Source organism: Triturus cristatus, chromosome 11 (genome assembly GCF_964204655.1).
Source record: "Triturus cristatus chromosome 11, aTriCri1.1, whole genome shotgun sequence".
Lineage (NCBI taxonomy): Eukaryota > Metazoa > Chordata > Amphibia > Caudata > Salamandridae > Triturus > Triturus cristatus.
Window position 1 is genome coordinate 761,931,680 of NC_140594.1, and position 21,441 is coordinate 761,953,120.

Here is a 21,441-nt window from a genome sequence, read left to right on the forward strand (position 1 = left end):
ACGCAGTGAAGTCCGGATATATACTGAAGGTTACACCTTCATACTGAAGATGCTTCTTCTCTCGTGCCATCCTGAGAGCTATGTCCCGATCTCTGTAATTGAGAAGCCGTGCGATGACAGATCGCGGCGGGCCGCCCACCGGTGGTCTGGGGCCCAATGAACGGTGCGCTCGCTCCACTACAAACTGGGATGAAAAGGAGTCCGCCCCGATTGTCGCCAGCAGCAGCCGCTCCACATGGAGTTCCACCCTTCCTGTAGTTTCAGGAATACCCAGGAGGCGGAGGTTATTGCGGCGACTTCTCGCTTCCATGTCTTCGCTCTTAGCGGCAATAACTTTCAGGAGTTTGTCCATTTGTGTCATCGTGTGCTGCATGCGCGTCGCTGCGTCCTCTGAGTCCGAGATGCGCGTCTCCGCCTCCTTGAGTCTATCTTCAGGTCCATCTAGCTTGCGCACAATATTGTCCATGTGTGTGTTCATGTCGTCCATTTTCCCGGCAATTGAGGCTATTCCCTGTCGCACCTCCATGAGAATAGATTTCATGTCCATGTCCGGTTCCCGCGAGGAGTCGCGGAGCCTGCTGTCACAGGCTCGGCCCCACCCTCCGGACTCAGCTTGGCATTTTTTTTCGACTCAAATTGGAGCCGAGGTTGGCGGGGATCTGTCTTCCCCATCGCGTCGGGCCGCGGAGCAAGCCCCACCAGACTGCAGGAGAATACCAGCAGCTCCCCCACTCAGCAATCAGACGTCCACAGCGGCAGCTGCACTGATCCCCACCGCAAGCAGTGCGTCCTGGGTGCTCTCTCTGCGGCGGACACCCCCCGCAGTCGTCAGGTTCAGTCTCGACCACGCGGCGCGGCGATCTCCACGCCGCTAGCGCGGTTTAGATACCCTAAGCCATGTTCCAGCAGCGTTCCACCGTCGCGTAAGGCCCCCCAGCCAGGGATATATCTTGCCAGTCAGTATTTGATTGCCCCTCGCAGCAAGGTGCCGCGCAGGCCGCTCCCACTGTCCACTCCAAGGTCTCCGCGGGGCAGTTCGCGCCTTATAGGTCTCGGGGCTATGTCACAAAGCCCCCGCCAGCAGCCGCTCCGCAGCCCTCTCGCAACCACCGTATCCACACAAGCAATGTCGCGCAACCAGTTCCCAGGCTCAGCGCAGTCCCGTCCCACCAGGCGTTACTGTCCTTGCATGCGACAGCATCCGATGTCGTGTGGCGCCTCCAGGATAGTAGGCAGATAGTACGCAAAGCACTTATGGCGATTGATTCAGCGCCTGTACTCACACAGCGGGAGGTAGTGCTCTCAGTTGCCTCTCGTCTTGGCACCCGCGGCGTCACAGGATCTCTGTTACCCCAGCTTCCAGGCACCACCACAGGGGTCACATGCACCTCAGCGTCCCATGGCGTATAGCGCTCCACCACCTTGCCCCTATGCAGAGTCAGGAGCCTACCGTGTTCCGGGCAGCTCCGCTCCGCAACGCCAGTGCCAGCGATCCGCCGCCGCCCCCGCTCAGGCAACGCCGCTCCCAGCGGTCGCACACTCCTCTGCATCTCGCAGCTCCACCTCCGGACAACTTCAGGGGCCCATCGAGTCCCAGGCAGCCTCGCGATGTCGGGGCAGTAGAGCGACCGCCGCCGATCTTCCGGCGTCCCCGCTTGCAGCTCTGAGCAGCTCCGGTGATCACATCACCCGGCCTATCCAGGCTCTAGCTGCGCTGAAAGCTGTCCGCTCAGGCTCCGCTCAAAGCCCCCAGCCGTATCTCTCTACCTTCCGCTGTTGGAGCCGTCGCTCAGGCTCAGTGCCGGCCAGTCCACTGTGCTTCGGCGCGTCCGTGCCGACTCAGCTGCAGTACTACGCCCTCAGTAGCCTGCACGCCTCGTGGGCGCATCGGCCTGTAGTGATTGTGACGTGCCCGGCACAGACCTCCACCAGTCAGGCACCCAGCTCCGGTCGGGGAGGTTTCCTCCACCTGTAGCCGCCACGTTGCTCCGTCACCCGCAAGACTCACCAGTATTAGATAGCGGGCAGTTCTTCACCGATGCCAGACGTTTGCAGAGCATACCCGCCCGTGAAGAAGGATTATTAGGCGGATTGTGTTGCCGGACTGCGGGAGCTTCACCCGAAGGCAGCCATTCCGCAAGTGTGCCACCTAGCGCCCCCTCATCTCATGGTAGTTGTTGATGAGCACTCACGTTTTCCTCTACTGGAAGACTTATCAACCACACATGACAGAGTCATCAAGAGGCTAACATTTTCACAACATGGGGTGTTCCCTCCAATCTCAAATCGGACAACGGCCCCCATTCAATGGCACAGAATTTAAAGTCTTTTGTAATCGCTTGAACACCAAACAGAAAAATACACCTCCCTGGCCTCAAGCAAAACGGTTTATGAGTACTTTGAAAAGGGTAGTTCAGTGTGCTGAGCTAGAAGGCCTCGACCTCAAGTCAACTTTACGCCTAGCCCTCCGTGCCTACAGTTCGACACCTCAATCCACAACATGAGAATGACCTGCCACCTTCTCGTTCGGGAGAGCTTTTGGAACGAAGATACCACAATGGACCACCAGTCTGTCAATAGACCCTGACGAGGTTTGTGACACTGACACCTCTCCCAAGTTCTTGTCAAGCAAATGCGGACATGCAAGACTAATGCTCCATTTGATCCTGAACCGCTAAGAGTTGTGGCACGCAGAGGACATATGGTAACTGCCCAACAAACTGGAAAATCCATAACCAGAGGCTTGTCACACTTTGAACCTTTACCTTGATATTCATCAGCTCCAGATCTCATGAGTGGGGCCAGTCCACCTGAGTGCCCAAGTCAAGCGTCCGACTCTGCTTCGGAGATGCCAGATGAAGGCACCCCTCCTTTATCTTGTATAACTTGATCTGGAAGACCGGTGCAAGCACCTTGACGACTCATTGAGGAGTTATAATGTTTGTGTATATATTTTGTCCGTACTTTTTATTGAAGTATGAGGGAGATGAGTCCCGTTTTTGTAAGTTTGAGGCCTTTATCGGTCCTCAGCATACTACTTACAAGTATTACATAATCTGTAAGGTGTGACTGGGTGTGGTAAATAAAATTTGTGAGGCAGTTCGTTCAGCTAAGGGTTGCACACTGAAGAATAAAGACGTGCAAACCAGAGCTCCATGTGTGGCATGGTCTGTTACATGCTCCCAGGCTGGGACATAGCATATGCGCACATTAAGCGACACCTGCCTGACATAGGCAACAACCCTGCTCCATTGCAGAGCTGATAATTCTTTGCTGAGGTCAGTTTCCCATTTCCCTTTTTTGCTAGGAGTCGGTTTGTGCGATTGTGTTAACAATAAGCCATACAGTGTTGTTCCCGCTCGTCTACCCATGCCATAAGTCATAAGCCTCACTAGAAGCAAAAAGGGGGATGATTCCGCCATCCCAGCACCCCATCAATTATGAATAACATGCTTAAGTATATTGCAGTTGAGAAACTGGCCGTGCGGAAGCCCATATAAGTCGCCATATCTTGGAATGCCCTGAATTAACTGTCCACAAACTGATCCCCCACCTGCATCACACATGCCTCCCACTCCACATCTGGATACCGACCCGAGTCGCCAATTCCTGGACCTCAGGCAATACCCACAGGTCTAGATGAGGGGCTGAACAGGATCCCCAACCGACATGTAGGTAACTATGCCAACATGACCGTGCTGTTCCCGTCAGTGCAGTGTCTTCTTACCTATGGGGTGTAGAAGCCAGGTTGTAGTGAATGAGCCACTTTTGTGGTCTGACACCCTATGATGACCCTCAACCACCACCATTTTGTACTGACTTAAGTGTGTTATGTTACCTTAGCCTTAATGTAGGATGGGTTTGCATATGCCTGCTTCTCTTCTGTCCTGTAATCTTGCTGTCTTTTAGTAGAATAGTCTTGCCAAGAATAGAAGGTATGGGATGTTGAGGTGCAGTGTTGTGGTTGGTGGTGCACACATGTGCTCAATGTTGTATACTGAGGGATAACGTCTATAGTGTTATTTGGGTTATGTGAATTATGTGTTGAATTACTGCCTTTGACATGGCTTCATGTCATTCTGATTTCTGACTTTACCTTGCTTTATGGCAGTGCTGACTATTGCCTTTGACATGGTTTCATGTCATCCTTGCTTTTCTGATTCCATCTTGCTATGGGCCTTTGTGTGCATGGCTTAACTAACTCCATTTTCATGACTGAAGCTATTTTCTGTGCCTGCACGAAGCTACAGAGGTGGGGAGGGCATGTTTTGCTCTTCTCCTGTTTTTCGCACTTTACTGACTAGAGAGAACTGGTTCTTATCAGTGGAACGTACATGGTCTGTCTCGGAGCCATAGCAAAGGCCTGATCAACCGATGCAGTGGCCTTGGAGCAGGCTGGTACGGGCTCTCATGAGAACGAGGGGGCGAGGCTTGCTAGAAGCTTCGTTGTGTTAGAATTTGTATTAAAAAGGGGAGCCTACACTGGCCTGGTGGAAGTTCATGCCGTGGAGAAGACGTGTTGTCACGGAAGAGTGGAGGCTGGTGTCACCTCTGAGCTTTCACCCGGTTCAAGCAATTTACTCCCCCTGAGCAAAGTGGGGTGAAATGATGGAGCAGTAGGTGAGGTGTCTCTGCTACTGTCTCTTGATTCTTTACTGATTCTTTCCTTTCCTTCTTATTTTCTGATTCTTATATCCATACATATATATTTCTACATATATGTTTCCCTTGATTGTGTTTCAATCATACTATTGAGATGTCTGCTATGATAGGTTCATTTGGCTTACCGTGTGGTGCTATTTACTAATAAATACATCCCAGATATACCAATTAGTCTTTGCCTTGTAGCAGGAGGTGTGGTCTCTTCTTGGCCAAGTATTCTGTTGTAGAAGGATGGGTGAACTCCCTTCTAGCAGGTAATTGTGTTATAGGAAGTTGTTCTACTCCTGGCAAGTAATGTGCAAAGTATATTTCACTCTAGAGAAGTGCTGTGTATATATTGTTTTCTTGCCTTGCCTTTGGGGGAGTGTTGAACGTTTGCCCACCTTTGGAAGTGCTGTGTATGTGTTATATTCCATAAGTTTGGAACTGATATTCTCTCCCTGGGAAAGTGACGGTACATACCTTGGTCCAGGGGAGATCTGAGACCTTTCATTACACAGGTCAAAAGAGGTGCCACCCAGTATTTCCTTACCTCTTATTGTTCAGCATTAGGGCCTATCCCCAACCATTTCATCAGCCACTGCAGCTGTGCTGCCACTTAGAACAACTCATAATTGGGACTCCTAGACCACCCACTGACATTGGGCATTGTACCTCATGCAACAGCACCTTTTTCCAGACATCAACTATAGAAGGTCAGACAGGAGGCTGTGCAGTGTCCAAAAAAAGATGGCAGGAGAACCACTGGTAATGCAGCAAAAAACTATAAAAGTCTAGGTAATATTAACATTTCAAGGATCGCCACCCGCCCTACCAGTCAAAGAGGAAAGGAGATCCAAGAAGCATTGGAGCCAAAGATGGGATTCAAAGCTTTGCCCAAGTTGCCTTTAAGGAGGTCGGGCTCTGTATAGTATATCTGTACGTGTAGGAACTAAGGTGTCAAACTAACAGATAAGCCTAGCTGGGGGCCTCTGGTCGCCGGGTGGGTGGTGTCAATCGGAAGGGGAAAAGACAATACTTGGACCAGTTAACATTAAGGCCTGAGAACTTCCTGAAAATATCCAACATTTCCACAAGCAAGGGCAGCGTCATCTGCAGAGAGTGAGACAAGCCACCGGAATCCCTCATTCAACGTCCTTTGTGCTGAGTAAGCACACCAGTTGTTCCATGGCTAATGTAAAAAGCAATGGGAACAGCAGGCAACCCGGACCGGTGTCCATGCTGATTAGGGAGCAACCTGATATATATATATTACCTACTGGCGGTCGCCAGTAGGTAGTTATAGTTAGGACCCTGTTTCCATAGGAAAACCGCAACATTCTATTTCGAATAACTTTGGCGCCGGTCGACGAATCCTCGCCAAATTTTCAAAATAGGTGGGGCGCTGCGCTCCGCTCCTACCCTGAAAGTCTCGGGGGGATTCGTCAAGCGGGGGCTGAGATAAAAGGGGGGTCCCAAAACGCGTTTTTCCCATGCATTTTTCCATAGGACCTTTAGACACAGCCACAGCCCGAACGGCTGAACAGAGTTCCTTGAAATTTGGCAGAGAGGTAGTCTACAGGTCAAGGAAGTGCCTTTTGTAGGTTTGGTGTAAATCTGTTCAGTAGATTCTGCGAAAATAGCCTTTAAATCAATATATATATCTGAGCCAGCTTACGGTGCGCTTACCGTACGCGCACGGCGACGTGCGCGAGCCTGATTGGCTGTTCGATCTAAGTAAACATTCGAATCGGTCGAAACCAGGAAGCGGCGGCCGCCATTTTCTCTCTCGCACTCTGAGGGGGGCTGCAAAAACCAAGACAAAAAACATCTACAGGGGGAGTATATTCAGTTCTTAAACACCCAGCATCCTTATACGTGGCCCCAAACAACCCCCAAGGCCAAAAAAACAAATTTATTTTTTTTAGAAAAATCGCCGATTACGCTTACCGTACGCGTACGGTAAAAAATTTATTAAAAAAAAAAATTATCCACACTTTCCCCACCCTGTGTCCAAATGGTGCCCGTAGTGCACCATTTGTGCATGGCCTATTTAAATAAATGGAAAGTACAAATGAATAACGTTCACAACGAAGCGCATAATATGTCCCCCATGTGCGCACGGTGCGCGAAGCGCATCGTGCGTACATGGCCCATCCCGCGTAACGTGGGCACGGCACTAACTGCGTAAAGTGGGTGCGCGAAGCGCACCGCGTGCTCACTGTGCGCGCACGGAACGAACTGCGTTAACTGGGCGCGCACGCCACGAATGGCGTAAAGTAACTTAGCATTTAAAAAACCGTACAAATTAACTGAAAAAACCATAGGTTTCACACACGTTATAGTTAGGAATTAGCATTTAAAAAACCTTGCAAATTCACTGAAAAAACCATAGGTTTCACACAAGTTATAGTTAGCTGTACATTTCACTCGTAAAAAACCAATGAAATTCCCCCGTTATAGTTAGTGCAGGCAACTATAACTCAAGCGACCGCAATCCTCTGCTGATGACATATGTGTCTTTATGAAAAAAAAATATTTGTAATATATGTATAGCTAAAATTTATTGGAAGAAGACATGGGCAAATACGTGTCTAAATACAGTATTAGCATCAGCAGAGGATTGCGGTCGCGTGAGTTATAGTTGCCTGCACTAACTATAACGGGGGAATTTCATTGGTTTTTTACGAGTGAAATGTACAGCTAACTATAACTTGTGTGAAACCTATGGTTTTTTCAGTGAATTTGCAAGGTTTTTTAAATGCTAATTCCTAACTATAACGTGTGTGAAACCTATGGTTTTTTCAGTGAATATATATATATATATATATATATATATATATATATATATACCTGCCAATCTGAACCGTAGCTGACGGCCGATTGTAAAGGTTCTGGATCCATTCCAGGAACTTGGGACCCACGTCCATTGTCTCAAGTAGTGTTAGGGGGAAGGCCACCCCAACGTATGTGGAAGCCAGAGAAAATTTGACACATAGATTTGAACTGTTGTACAAACATTAGCAATAGATTCTCAATTTTGAATTGTGCCTTAAGACTGATTCTCAGTAGACATGCTCATGTTTCTGTGAAAATGGCCACATAAAAATAGATTTGAAGTTCTTGTCTTGCTGAATTAATGATCTAACATAGGTGCAGCCGCACACAAGTCTTATCTAAACTATGTATGGTTGACCATAAACCTTAATGGAACTGAAAAATAATTAGTTATTTTGCAATTAACATCCTGCCCAAACACTAGTTTATGAGAATAGTGTTTTCTAAGGATAGATAAAAGTGTCATGCTTGAAATTATGGCTTCTGCATTATGCCATTTATAAACGTTATTTCGGCCGCAAAGGCCATAAAAGTACACATAAAATGTTGCAACATACAATTCATCATTGCATATACTTCCAAAACAATAAAAATACAGAGCTCATTTATAGCAACACTCAGTTACAGTAATTGCTACGTCTGATCCACATAGCATTTAAAAAACGAGAAACTGCAAAAACAATCGGTGGGTGTGTGTCATATTTCAAGACTCTTAAAGCATTTCCACACTCTCTAAATCCCATATTCCTACAAATAGGTTTTACCCATCTATTTCGAAGCTGATAATATACTGGGCAAAAAAAGAAAACATGTTTATCATCTTCCATTTGGAAACCACAGGCAGGGCAATCTGTGTTTTTGTTTGTTTCCCACTTAGAAGTGAAGGACCTAAGCGGTAAGGTTCCTATCCTCAACTGAAAATACAACTTTCTGGCACAACAGGAAAAATCAAATCTAAAAATTCCTCTCTCTTATAATCAACTTTAATTTCAAGGAACTGTGCAGTCAACCTGCTGACACCAGGATTCATATGGAGGTTCATAAGATAATAATGCCTAAACTGATCTACCAGATTTATTCTTGAGATGGTCACACATGAGACCTCTGGAGAATCCCATAATTCTGGGAGGCCAATCTTATTGCAAATATCCTTAATGTGGATTAACCAAGGGATTTTCTTGTTGTTAATTTGAGGCCAAACCCCCTTGAGTTCTTCACGAAAGGAACCCAACTCCGGGGAAGACCAAAGTCTCTTCCAATATATCACAGGTCGCATCGCCACCTCCTCCTCCACGGGAATCAACCCCAAGTCAAGCCTGATTGGGACCAACGGAGCGCTTGGGGGCAATCCCAACAAGTTTCTCATAAAAGAATGTTCAATCCTCGTTAGGCTAGCAGACTTACTATGTCCCCAAAGTCCTGCTCCATAAATAGATCCCGCTCTAGCTTGTGTTTTATAGATTTCTACCGGTGGCGCCACAGGCTTGAAAGCTGAACCTTTAAAAAGTTTTGATATTCCTCCTGCAGTTTGTGTCAGCTTTAATGCTGAATTTGCAACTTGCGCCCACCATTTTAGATGTTCTTGAAGGGTAATCCCAAGATATACAAACGTCTTTACTCGCTCAAGCGATATACCATTCATAACTGAGTTTGGGCGTGTATGGTTTGGGGGATTGAGGATCATAAACTTTGTCTTTGCTATGTTAATCTCTAGACCCCTCTCCCCACAGAAATCCACAAAAACATCCAGAATACGCAGAATACCTGTTGATGTTCGTGAGAGCAACAAAGTGTCGTCAGCGAACATCAAAGCAGGTACTCTGCCCGTAGCAAGTCTTGGTGCATCAGTATCCTTGATAGCTTCAAGATGGTTGATGAGCCCATTAATATACAAACAAAAAAGGGTAGGTGCCAGCACGCATCCTTGGCGAACTCCTCTGTTCACTGGGAAACGTCCAGACAACTCTCCATATTTCCCGCATCTGACCTGTGCGAAATTTTCAAAGTGGAGTCTTCTCAAGACATCCAGAAGATATGGAGGGACGTCGAGTTCCTGGAGAACCTTCCACAACTTTCGTCGTGGCACCAGGTCAAAAGCAGACCTCAGATCAACAAAAATGAGGTAAAGGCTACCACCTCCTTCACTCACAGTTTTCCAGTAGAGGACCTGGAGTCGAAATAGCTGATCAATTGTAGAGATACCCTTTCTAAAACCCGCCTGCCAAATGCTCAGTATATTATTATCTTTTTCCCATAACTGGATTCTATCCAGGACTATATGTCCAAACAGTTTTTAGGTAATATCAATTAAGCTTATAGGCCTGTAGTTTGAGGGTTGTAAAGGGCATCCCTTTTTATGAATTGGCACAATCTCTGCACCACGCCAGGACTCTGGTAAATCTGCACCTGTTAGTATAGAATTAAACAAGACGCAGAAATAGGGAGCCCAAACTTTTGGGTTCGGTCCAAAAGAGGTCACCTGGGACCTTATCCAATCCTGGGGCTTTGTTCGGTAAAAGTTTATGAATTGCAGTCCCCACCTCCAAAATCGAAATCATCGAAGCAGCCTCTACTCGACATTCAATAGAGGAATATGAAGGAGTCAAAGCTAATTCATTGGGGTCTGTACATAAGTATAGACTCCCAAAGTGGTCTTCCCATGCTGCTGGGGCTATGTTGGAAAATATTGTGATGTCAGTTTCTTTTCTTCCATTACTAACAATAGCCCAAAAAGATTTAAAATCCTTTTGCTGCAGGGATAGTCTTAATTCCTCCCACAATATACAATTAAGGCGCATCCTTCAAGGGAGGATGAGCTATGTGTATTTAGAGTGCTGTTTGCTTTAAACAATACACCACGAGATTGAGGTAAAGAGGCTAGCATGGTTTCTCAAGTGTCATTGTATATATGCTTTGCTAATAGATTTATATTTTTCGTTTGAATTGTAAGGAGTAGTTTCTTACCTGTAACTCCAGTTCTGTTATAGTCATAATCTATGAATAGTCCCGCCCATGTGCGGGGACCCCGGAGCAATCAAAATATCTCTTAAGGTGTCCTGCATTTGCAAACCTGCAAAGACACTTAAGAGACAGACAAAATAATACAGCCTAATACAACATGGCTGCACTGGCCAGCACTTCATCTGAAGTGAACACAAAAGCCAAAATAAAGTTTAAATGTCATTTTTATTCACATCTGACATGTTCCTTTAGTGTATCACACTCCCTTCACCAAAATCCCTTTAAACAATAGAGAGGAAGGGGTGGACAGACAAGCCCTATAGGCTGTCATTATGTGTCTGCTAAAGGGATACCGTGCCTTTAAGGAACTCTCCAGAGACCCCCGGTATCCCAGGATGCACAGCCAAAGCAAGTTACTTTCAGTTCTTTTTGAAGGTGTATAACAACAGGCCTGATACTGTCAGGTTACTCCACCGGGGAGGAGGGAGGGTCGCTTATGACTATAACAGAGATACCCCTACTACAGAACTGGAGTTACAGGTAAGAAACTACTCCTTCTGTAGTGGGGATCTCAGTGTATAGTCATTATCTATGAATAGAATGGCAATCCCATCCCAACCAACAAACAGCGGTGGAGTAAAACCAAACACCAACAAATCACTGTGCAAACAAATTCCTCAGCGAAGCCTGTCCAACCTGCGCATCTGCCCTAGCATCAGAGTCCAGGCAGTAATGCTTTGTAAACGTATGGACCGACTTCCAGGTGGCAGCCTTACAAATGTCAGCAATTGGAACATTCCTAAGCAAAGCTGTAGTCGCTGCTTTGCCCCTAGTCGAATGCGCTGTAGGCTTACCCACTAACGTCTTATTAGCTTTCTGATAACAGAGCTGAATACAGGACACAATCCATCTGGAGATGGACTGTTTCGAGGTAGCTAGACCAGTTCTTACGGAACCGTAATTTACAAACAGTTGATCCGACCTGCGGATGTCTTTTGTCTTATCTAGATAGAATTTCAACACCCTACGCAGATCTAGTGAATGCAGAGACCTCTCCGCCGGAGAGGAGGGATGCTGAAAAAATTTAGGCAAAGTTATCATTTGATTTACATGGAAATCAGATATCACTTTAGGTAAAAACTTAGGATGAGTACGCATTACCACTTTAGAAGCATGGAATACAGTATACGGCTCTTGACAACACAGAGCCTGAATCTCACTTACTCTCCTGGCCGATGTAATAGCCACAAGGAAGGCGGCCTTCCAGGACAAATGCTGCAGAGAAGCCTTATGAATAGGCTCAAAAGGCTCCCTCATTAATCTGGACAACACCACGTTCAATTCCCATGGCGGAGAAGGTCGTCTAACAGGGGGAAACACCTTACGCAAACCCTCCAAAAAATCTTTAATCACAGGGATTTGAAAAAATGAGGTTTGGGAAGGGCCCTTTCTATACGCAGTCAAAGCTGCGAGATGAACTTTAATAGACTGAAAATTAAGCCCAGATTGAGCTAACTGCAGCAGATAAGGCAAAATAACATCTTCTTTACAGGATGTAGGGTCAATGTCCTTTGCCGTGCACCATAAGCAGAATCTCTTCCACTTATAGGCGTAAGAAGTCCTCGTAGACGGTCTCTTCGCCTCTTTCAAGATCTCCATACAGTACTGAGGTAGGTTCAAGTGTCCATACTGTACTAGCTCAGGAGCCATGATGCCAAACTCAAGGACGAGAGATTGGGGTGAACCATCTGTCCTCCGAACTTCGTGAGAAGGTCCGGCCGACACGGCAGGCGCCGGTGTGGCAGAACAGACCGGTGAAGAAGGTCGGTGAACCACCATTGCCTCGGCCACTCCGGAGCAATCAGGATCATCCTGGCTCTGGATTGCGACAGCTTGATCAGCACCGCCGGAATCAGGGGAATGGGTGGAAAGGCGTAGAGAAAGCTGTTCGACCAGCTGATCCATAGGGCATTCCCCAGTGTTCCTGGTTGGTAGTACCTGGACGCGAAGTCGCGGCATTTGCTGTTTTCTGCCGTAGCGAACAGATCGATATCCGGAGTGCCCCACTCTGCGAAGATGCCTCTTAGCACGTCGTCGTTTAGCACCCACTCGTGATTTTCTTGAACGAGCCTGCTGAGCGCATCGGCTTGGGCATTCTGCACTCCCGGCAGATGGGTCGCCGTGATAGTTAGGTTCCTGGCCACCAGCCAATTCCAGATCGTCTGTGCCTCCCGAGACAGCGTGCGTGAATGGGAGCCCCCCTGCTTGTTGAGGTAATACATGGTAGTAGTATTGTCCGTCTGAACTAGCAGGGAGTTTGTCTTGAAGGAGGGATGGAACGCCTTCAGGGCCAAGTGTACTGCTCTGAGTTCCAAAAAGTTGATGTGGTAAGTCATCTCCGTCTGTGACCATACCCCCTGAATCTGAAGAGGGCCCGAATGCGCTCCCCAGCCCTGGAGAGACGCATCGGTCACTATGGTCTGGACCGGAATATCCTTGTGAAAGGGAGTCCCCTTGCAAACATTCTCTGAGGAGCACCACCATTTCAGACATTGGAGAGCGTGTTGGGACAGATGAATCGTGTCCTCCCAGCGCCCCCGCCTCTGGTCCCATTGATCCTCCAGACATTCCTGCAGGGGCCTCATATGCAGACGTGCATTGGGGGCGAGAAAGATGCAGGAAGCCATCGACCCCAGTAAAGAGGACACCGTCCTCACTGTAGGAGAGTGGGCTGAGAGGAGGTGCAGGGCCTTCCCACGGATCGATAAGCGTCTCTCCTCCGAAGGACACACGCTTGCGTTCAAGGTATTGACTGAGGCCCCCAAGTACTGGAGACACTGCACAGGGATCGGCACTGACTTCGACATGTTGATGTGCAGTCCCAGGCGATGAAGCAAGGCAGCTGTCCTATTGAAGTGACACTGGGCTTCCCGGTACGTGGAAGCTTTGATCAGCCAATCGTCCAGGTATGGGTACACAAACACTTTGTTCTTCCGCAAGTGTGCTGCCACCACTGCCATGCACTTGGAGAACGTCCGTGGTGCAGACTTCAGACCAAACGGGAGTACTGTATACTGGTAATGGTTGTTGCCTACCAGAAACCTCAGGAACTTGCGATGCTTTGGTGCGATCGGCACATGAAAGTAAGCGTCCTGCAGATCTATGGCGCACAGCCAGTCTCCTCGATGCAACTGAGGGTAAACCTGATGCAGGGACAACATACAGAACTTTTCTCTGCGGATCCACTTGTTTGCTTGACGCAGATCTAGAATAGGCCTGAACTCGTTCTTGTCCTTTTTTCTGACGAGAAAGAACCTGGAGTAAAGACCTTTTCCTTTTTGCCTCAAAGGAACAGTTTCTATCGCCTTCTTCTTTAACAGAACGTCCGCCTCCCACTGGAGCTCCCGCACCATGTAGGGAGAGAGCACTTGTGGAATCTGTGGAGGCGGGCTGGTGAAACGAAGACTGTATCCATTGCAAACAATATTCAGCACCCACTTGTCCTGAGTTATTGTCCTCCACTCTTCCAGGTAGTATTGAATACTTCCCCCCCACCGGAGCGGGTAACGGATGAGGGGGAAGTGACCTTTCAGGGCTTCGACCTGGCCGGGCCTTTGTTCCCCGACGAGGATTGATGCTGGCCTCTGCCCCTCTGGCGCTTTTGAAAGGACTGCCTCGGGAACTGTTGTTGTTGCTGGTGCTGTTGTTGGTGACCAGACTGACGCCCTTGACTGCGTTGCTTAGAAGAACGCCTGCCATAGGACCGGAATGACCTCTTCTGCTCCTTGGGTTTTTCCAATCCCACGGCCTTCAGGGTTTCCGCTTCGGCCTTCATGTGGGCCATCTCGTCATCCGCATGAGACCCGAACAACGTCGTGCCAGAGAAAGGCAAGTTAGCAATCTTTTGCTGCGCTTCAGGTTTCAGAGAGGTAAGCCTCAGCCAGGAATGTCTCCTCATGTGTACTCCATGACAGTACCCATGGGCCGCCAGCAACGATACATCCCCCGCCGCACTGATGATCTGGTTGGAGACCATCATGCCCTCGTTCAGCACCTCCTGGAAGTCCTCCCTTTTATCCCTAGGCAGGGAGGCAGCAAACTGTTGCAGAGAGTCCCAAAGCAATCGGTCATAGCGACCCAGCAGAGCGGAGGCGCTAGCGGCCTTCATAGTCGTGGCCGACGTAGAGCACATTCGCCTCCCCAAGGAGTCCATCTTGCGACTCTCCTTATCCGGAGGAGCCGTGGAAGAGGGCGTCGTGGAGTGTTGTTTACGAGCCGCAACCACAATGACAGAGTCGGGGGAGGGTCCACCCTGAGGAACGCCAGGTCCGAATCAGGGGCCCTGTACTTTTTCTGCAACCGTGAGGGAGCAGACTTCACCACGGCTGGTGTCAAGAAGACCTCCATGGGTGGTTCCTCCAAACCCGGAACCAAAGGAAGGAGGAGGCGTGACAGGTGAGTCTTGTGCAATGTCTCAAATATCACAGAGGTAGTGGGAACCCGGACTGCTACTGAGATTCCCAATTTCGCCGCCCCCCTCATCAGCACATCCTGGAAAGTGGCAATATCATCCACCGGCGAGATTCGAGTAGGCGGTGTTTCCGACAGCGAGGGAGAGAGCCGTCCATTGCCAGAAGAGTCTGTATACCTCGTGCCTCTGGAACGAGATCTATATCTCCGTCGTCCTTGCCTTGTGTGAGTGGACGATCTGTGTCTACTCCGTGACCTCCTGCGAGATCGAGAGCGTGACCTCGGTCTGCGTGGAGCCTTAGGAATCGCCGGTAGCCGAGGAGACGGCGGGAGCTGTGGCACCGGCGGTGGCGGAGGTGGCGTAGGTCGCTGAGGAGGAGGAGGAGGAGGAGGAGGAGGCGGAGGAGGCGTAGGAGGCCTCTGAGGCAGCGGCTGAGGAAGAGGCTGCGGAGCTCCATCACTCCTTGCAGGAGAACCCGGACCAGCACTGTCCGGACTCTCATCCACCCTTCTCTTCTTGGCGGGCCTGTCCCGTGCTGACGTGAACGAGGGGCAGCGCCTTCTCCTCCTAGATCCACAACTGGAGATCGTAATCACGGAAGACGTGTTACCAGATGTCGACGTCGAACTGAGCGTCGACCTCGTACGGCGTCTCTTCGCCGATCGGCGGCCCCCCGACGTCGAACGGCGGGTCGACGGAGAGCCTCTCGACGTCGACGGTGAGCGATGCCTCCTCGACGTCGATCTCCTTCGCCTCGACGGCGATCTGTGCCTCGACGTCGATCTCCTTCGCCTCAACGGCGATCTGTGCCTCGACGGCGATCTCCTTCGCCTCGACGGCGATCTGTGCCTCGACGGCGATCTCCTTCGCCTCGACGGCGATCTTCTTCGTCTCGACGGCAGTCGCCGGTTTCTCGGCGTCGATGTAGTCGGCGTCGATCCATGAGTCGACGGCGAAGGAGACGAGCGGGGTCGCCTCGACGGCGAGCTGCGCTGTCCGTGGGGCTCGGTACGACGTCGATGGTGTGTCGACATCGACTGTGGAATCCTCGACGGCGACCTAGTCCTAGGTCTCGCCGGCCCCTTTCTCGACGTCGAACGTCGAGAACGCCGAGATCCAGAGCCCTGGATCGACGGCGAACACACCGGTGCTTTACCTCTCGCCGTCGACGTCGTCGCCTTCGACGTCGAACGCGACCTACCAGCCGGTAGGTGTCGTTTCTGCTCCTTTTTCTGCCCGGAGGTCCCTCCAGTGGCTGAAGCATGGGCAGAGGAGGGGGAATGAGATCCCCCATGCCCCGAAGTCCCACCTGTCCTCTGCTTCTCCTGTCCCTGGAGGCGAATCTTCTCTCTGTCCCTCAGGGTCCTCTTGGAGAAGGTCTTGTAGATGGCACATGTAGCAGGGACATGTGAGAATGACAAGCAGAGGATACAGACATCATGTGGGTCCGTCTTGGCCTTTTTCCTCCCACACTCCGGGCATTTATCAAATAAAGCCATGCTAAGAGTGGATCAAACTGCACTAAATTGCAGGATGCAGTAGAGAAAGGCTCTAGATGTCGAATGAACAAACTATTTTATCCAAAAAACCAAAATGTAATCCAAATATCCACACAAAAGGGTAGAGCTCAAGCTCCAGGGTCCTGCTAGCAGAAGCCGGAAAAAAGAACTGAAAGTAACTTGCTTTGGCTGTGCATCCTGGGATACCGGGGGTCTCTGGAGAGTTCCTTAAAGGCACGGTATCCCTTTAGCAGACACATAATGACAGCCTATAGGGCTTGTCTGTCCACCCCTTCCTCTCTATTGTTTAAAGGGATTGTGGTGAAGGGAGTGTGATACACTAAAGGAACATGTCAGATGTGAATAAAAATGACATTTAAACTTTATTTTGGCTTTTGTGTTCACTTCAGATGAAGTGCTGGCCAGTGCAGCCATGTTGTATTAGGCTGTATTATTTTGTCTGTCTCTTAAGTGTCTTTGCAGGTTTGCAAATGCAGGACACCTTAAGAGATATTTTGATTGCTCCGGGGTCCCCGCACATGGGCGGGACTATTCATAGATTATGACTATACACAGAGATCCCCTACTACAGAATTACTTCTCTTTGTGTATTGCATTCCACAGCTGCATGTCAATTACATGTTAGCCAATATAATAGAAGGCAATGTATTTTTCAAACATATATATAGGGCATCACAACTTGGACAAGACGAAATGCTTGACAGATGGAGTCTGTACGTTTCAGCCCAGTGATGAAAACAAATAAAGCTTTGCTTATTTTATATCCATGACTGCGTTTTGACTTATTTTTTTCCTCAGATATTTGTGCTTTAACAAATGGTGTATGTGGACTAGACTGATTGAGCTTCTAACGGATAAAGATGCTGTGGTTAAGGGCTAGAGAGCTCCTGCTGTCTTGGATGCGCACTACCAGATTGGACCTTAGTTCCAGTAGACTCAGACGAAGGAAATCCTTGGATAACCCGTAATACAGGCACTCATCAGCTCTATTCAGACACATTGAGGTGAATTGCCTTAATAGTCAATCGCAGTCATCATAAAACCAGGTAAGGAGGGGGACTGGGTCCTCGCAGTGTAGGAGGGAAACCGGGTTTTCAAGCTCCAAATGAGAAACAAACATAAAACTGGGATTCTGTGTGTGGTCTAAGGTAGGACCGTTAGACAAAACAAAAAGGACTTAATATTGCTTAGTAGAGAAGGGGTCTCTGTGACGGATTGACATTGTTTTTGCAAAAAACAGGTTCTATAAAAATGTGGAGTAAATTGTTTTGTTGTGGATCCAAATGAAGAAAATGTAGGAGTCTAGATGAGACTCATCCCACACCTGAGCCTGGGACTCTGGCTTGGTTTCTATTAAAGAAAAATGGTTACCACATGGCCATGTTTCTAGACAAATGGCATAATTTAACGTGTGATGATACTTTCAGTCAGTGACCTAAAGGAGATTCATTTGAAAAGGGAAGATTAGATTATTTGGATAAGTGTCTCAGAACAAGGGAAAAGAAAAGCAAGAAGGAGAGGTTGTAAGAATGGGATACCCATGATGCATGGAGAAGCTATGCACAAGGTAGATAATGGATGGACCCGAAAGGTTGTCATGGAAAGGTAATGAAATATGAGAGAGAGAGAAAAAACATAATTAGAAATACAATGAGGCATGTAGAGAGAATGAAATTGTAAGTGGAAAATGTTTTGTTCAAAAGGAAAAACAAGTGAAACAAATATATCCATCTGCACCACCTCCTACTCAGCAGGAGGAGGGTCGGTTTTTGGAACAGATGCTATTATACTATCCAAAACCCCCACCATTCATGGAGTTTAGGACACTATATAGCTCTCAAACATCGGCCACACAGAGACCGACAAAAGTTCACATGTAAGTAAACAAGAGGAACGGGACCGGATTGAATTACAGGATGTAATAGAGAATACAAAGACAGCAACTAGACAATGAATGCAGCTAAACTACAGTGAACAAAAGGTGGTAGATGACTGGGTTGATCGGTTTTCTGAGCGAGGAGTGTCCATATTGGATGGTGAGCCAAATTTCCTGTACTATTTCACAAAAAAGATTAAATATAATGTGCTAAAATGAATACAGAAAAAGGCAGTCCAGTTTAAGAAGTGGTATTGGGAAAATTACCCCCAGAAAGAACAATATGTTCCGATACTACCAATACAAGGGGGTGCTGAAATAACTAATCAAATGGATAATGTGCATTTGGATGATCAGGATAGATTGAGCATTCTCATCGCGTACGCAGAAGGGTTCAGTGAAGCTAACCACACTACCCAAAAGAGTAGAGACATTATAGAAGATACAGAACAGTCTAACAGTGAAAACATCAGACAATAACATGGTGAACAAGGTACGGCCCTTGAGGGAGGCACCCAGTTATGACGACCAATCAGCTATAACAAGGGTTCATGTTCCCTGGACACATGCAAAATTGCATAAGTTTGCTGTTCAGTAGCCTGACATTAAACAGGAAAGGGAAGAATGGTGCAGATAGGCTAATATAATGCTGTAGATCGGGCACTCAACATTAGAAGATATAGATCAAATGTTTTCCAACATTCTGCCAGATCACATTTGGAAGATAGTAAGGGGGAGAATGATGTGGATCTAAGCAAAAGATTGGGCACAGACAGAAACTGAAAATAAAAAAACGGCCTAAGAAGGCGTAACGGATGAAATACATCAATTGCTAGAGAAACTACCCAAGAAAATAGATAGAATAATACCACGCAGACATATATAATTTATAAAAAATAAATAAGAGCAAGCAAGAGCAGGGAGAAAAAGTTACTGCTTTCTTCACCAGGATACAAAAGGAGTTTTTTTGCATTCAGCGGCTTAGACCCTTCCAATGATAACACCCAACACGCATTAGGGTTCTATTAAAGTATTAAGGATGCAATTCATCAGTACAATCCTACATGGTCCCATAAACAGATACCTGATTAATTATAGTTGGCCCAATATTATAAACACCTACAGTTAAGGGAGCATATTAAGGATAAAAAACACAGACTTAAAAACAATTGTGCTCATGCAGCAAGCACAGGCGTTTAGCGGCCCTAGAGGAGAGTGAGGCAGGGAGAGAGGTAGAGGACCACCCCCTAGGCCTTCCCCTTCGCAATCTTATTCGGCACCAGGCACATTTATTACCACATATACTTAGCAGCAGCAGACTTGTTACAATTGTGGTGGCCAGGGTCATTGGGCATGGGACTGCCATCACCCACCCCAACAAAGAGGTAGAGGGAGAGGTTCAATGAACAGGGTAGACCAGCAGCATGAGAACGAAATGGTTACTTACCAATAGGAGTAGTTTTGCAGCTTGAAGAATTTTCTGGATTCACATGCTGTGCATTATTCCGCCATCTAGTGCTTCGGTCCAGAATGGTCTTTGGTTTTATTTTTCATCTTGTTTTGGTCGCTGTCGACCACCATTTGGTACCAGGTACATCCCCTGTATGACATCAGGCGGTATCCTGGAGGTCGACGTGCGTGGTGGCCATATTTGGATTATTTTTTCCTGTTCCTATTCTTTTGTGTAATCCTTGAGATGGTTATTGAATAACTGATGTAGTCCTTTGCTTTCCCACCTGTTTGCTTTCCTTATAGGGGAGGCCGGGTGGGCGCATGTGAATCCAGAAAATTCTTCAAGCTGCAAAACTACTCCTATTGGTAAGTAACCATTTCGTTTTGCAGTGGGATTTCTTTTCTGGATTCACATGCTGTGCATTAGATGATGTAGCGGTTTCTCCTGTGTCTGGGAGGCTGTGGTGAAAGGTGAAAGGAAGACCTTGCAAACAGGTGTTAAAGCACCCTTTGTCTAATTTGAGCTTCCTTATTCATTTGTATATCCACACAATAATGTCTTGTAAGAGTGTGTGGTGATACCCATGTTGCTGCTGCGCAAATGGAGTCAATGGGTACATTGGCCATAAAGGCTAATGTTGCACCTTTCTTTCTAGTGGAGTGAGCTGTTGGTTGAATTGTTAGTTCTTTTTTGGCAGTGGTATAACAAAATTGGATGGCTTGTACTATCCATCTTGCAATAGTTGCCTTTGTGACAGGTGAACCTGTGTTGGTATGTGCGTAGGCGACAAACAATTGTTTTGTTTTCCTGATCTGTTCTGTTTTTTGCAAATAATACAATAAAGCCCTCCTTACATCCAGGGTATGGAGGCTTCTCTCTCCTTTAGTCTTTGGGTTTTTAAAGAAAACCAGCAGGAGAATGTTTTGATTTAAGTGATGCTTAGATACCACTTTTGGTAAGAACTATGGGTTAGTTTTTAAGATTACTTTATCCTTGTGGATTTGTATGTAGGGTTCTTGTATTGTTAATGCTTACAGCTCACCTACTCTTCGTAGGGCTATCATCACAATGAGAAAGGCTTTCTTTAGAGAAATGTGTTTGAGGTCCGCTGTATGCATGGGCTCGAAGGGCTTTGTCATTAGTTGAGAATGCACTGTATATAAGCTCCATGTGGGTATTGGAGCTGCTCTTAGTGGTGCAATTCTTTTTGCTACTTCTAAAAACCTTTTGATTACTGGTCTATTAAAAAAGCTTTTGCTTGATTTTCCTTTTGTGTATGCTACTATGGCAGCAGGGGGCACCTTTATGCTCGAGTAGTTGATGTTGCGGTCTATGAGGTAATTAAGGTATGTAATAATTGTTTCTTGCGTGTTGATTGAACTGTTTTTCTTGTTAGCGGGGCGCCATGTGGTATATCGTTTCCATTGAGCTGTATAGCATTTTCTTGTTGATTGTTTCCTGTCCTCTTTTACAATTTCCATGGTTCGCAGAGGCAGATTGAGGTGCCCAAATTCTATGTATTCAGGCGCCAAGCTGCTAGATGGAGCATTGCTTGCTCTGGGTGAAAGATCTGACCCTGTTGCATTGTTAACAGGTCCTTTACTTCCTTGATCCTGATCCTCGCCCCTCTGCATAGTTCTAGGTGGGTTGAGTACCATGTTTGTCTTGGCCTTTTTGGGGC

At 47.5% G+C, this 21,441-nt stretch overlaps 1 protein-coding gene across 4 annotated transcripts in view; it reads right to left on the reverse strand.

Annotated features, from left to right (window-relative positions):
• The window catches only part of SAP130 (Sin3A associated protein 130), an 862,033-nt gene that overhangs the window by 329,775 nt on the left and 510,817 nt on the right, over positions 1-21,441 (reverse strand). The gene's annotated exons all lie outside the window — the stretch shown is intronic.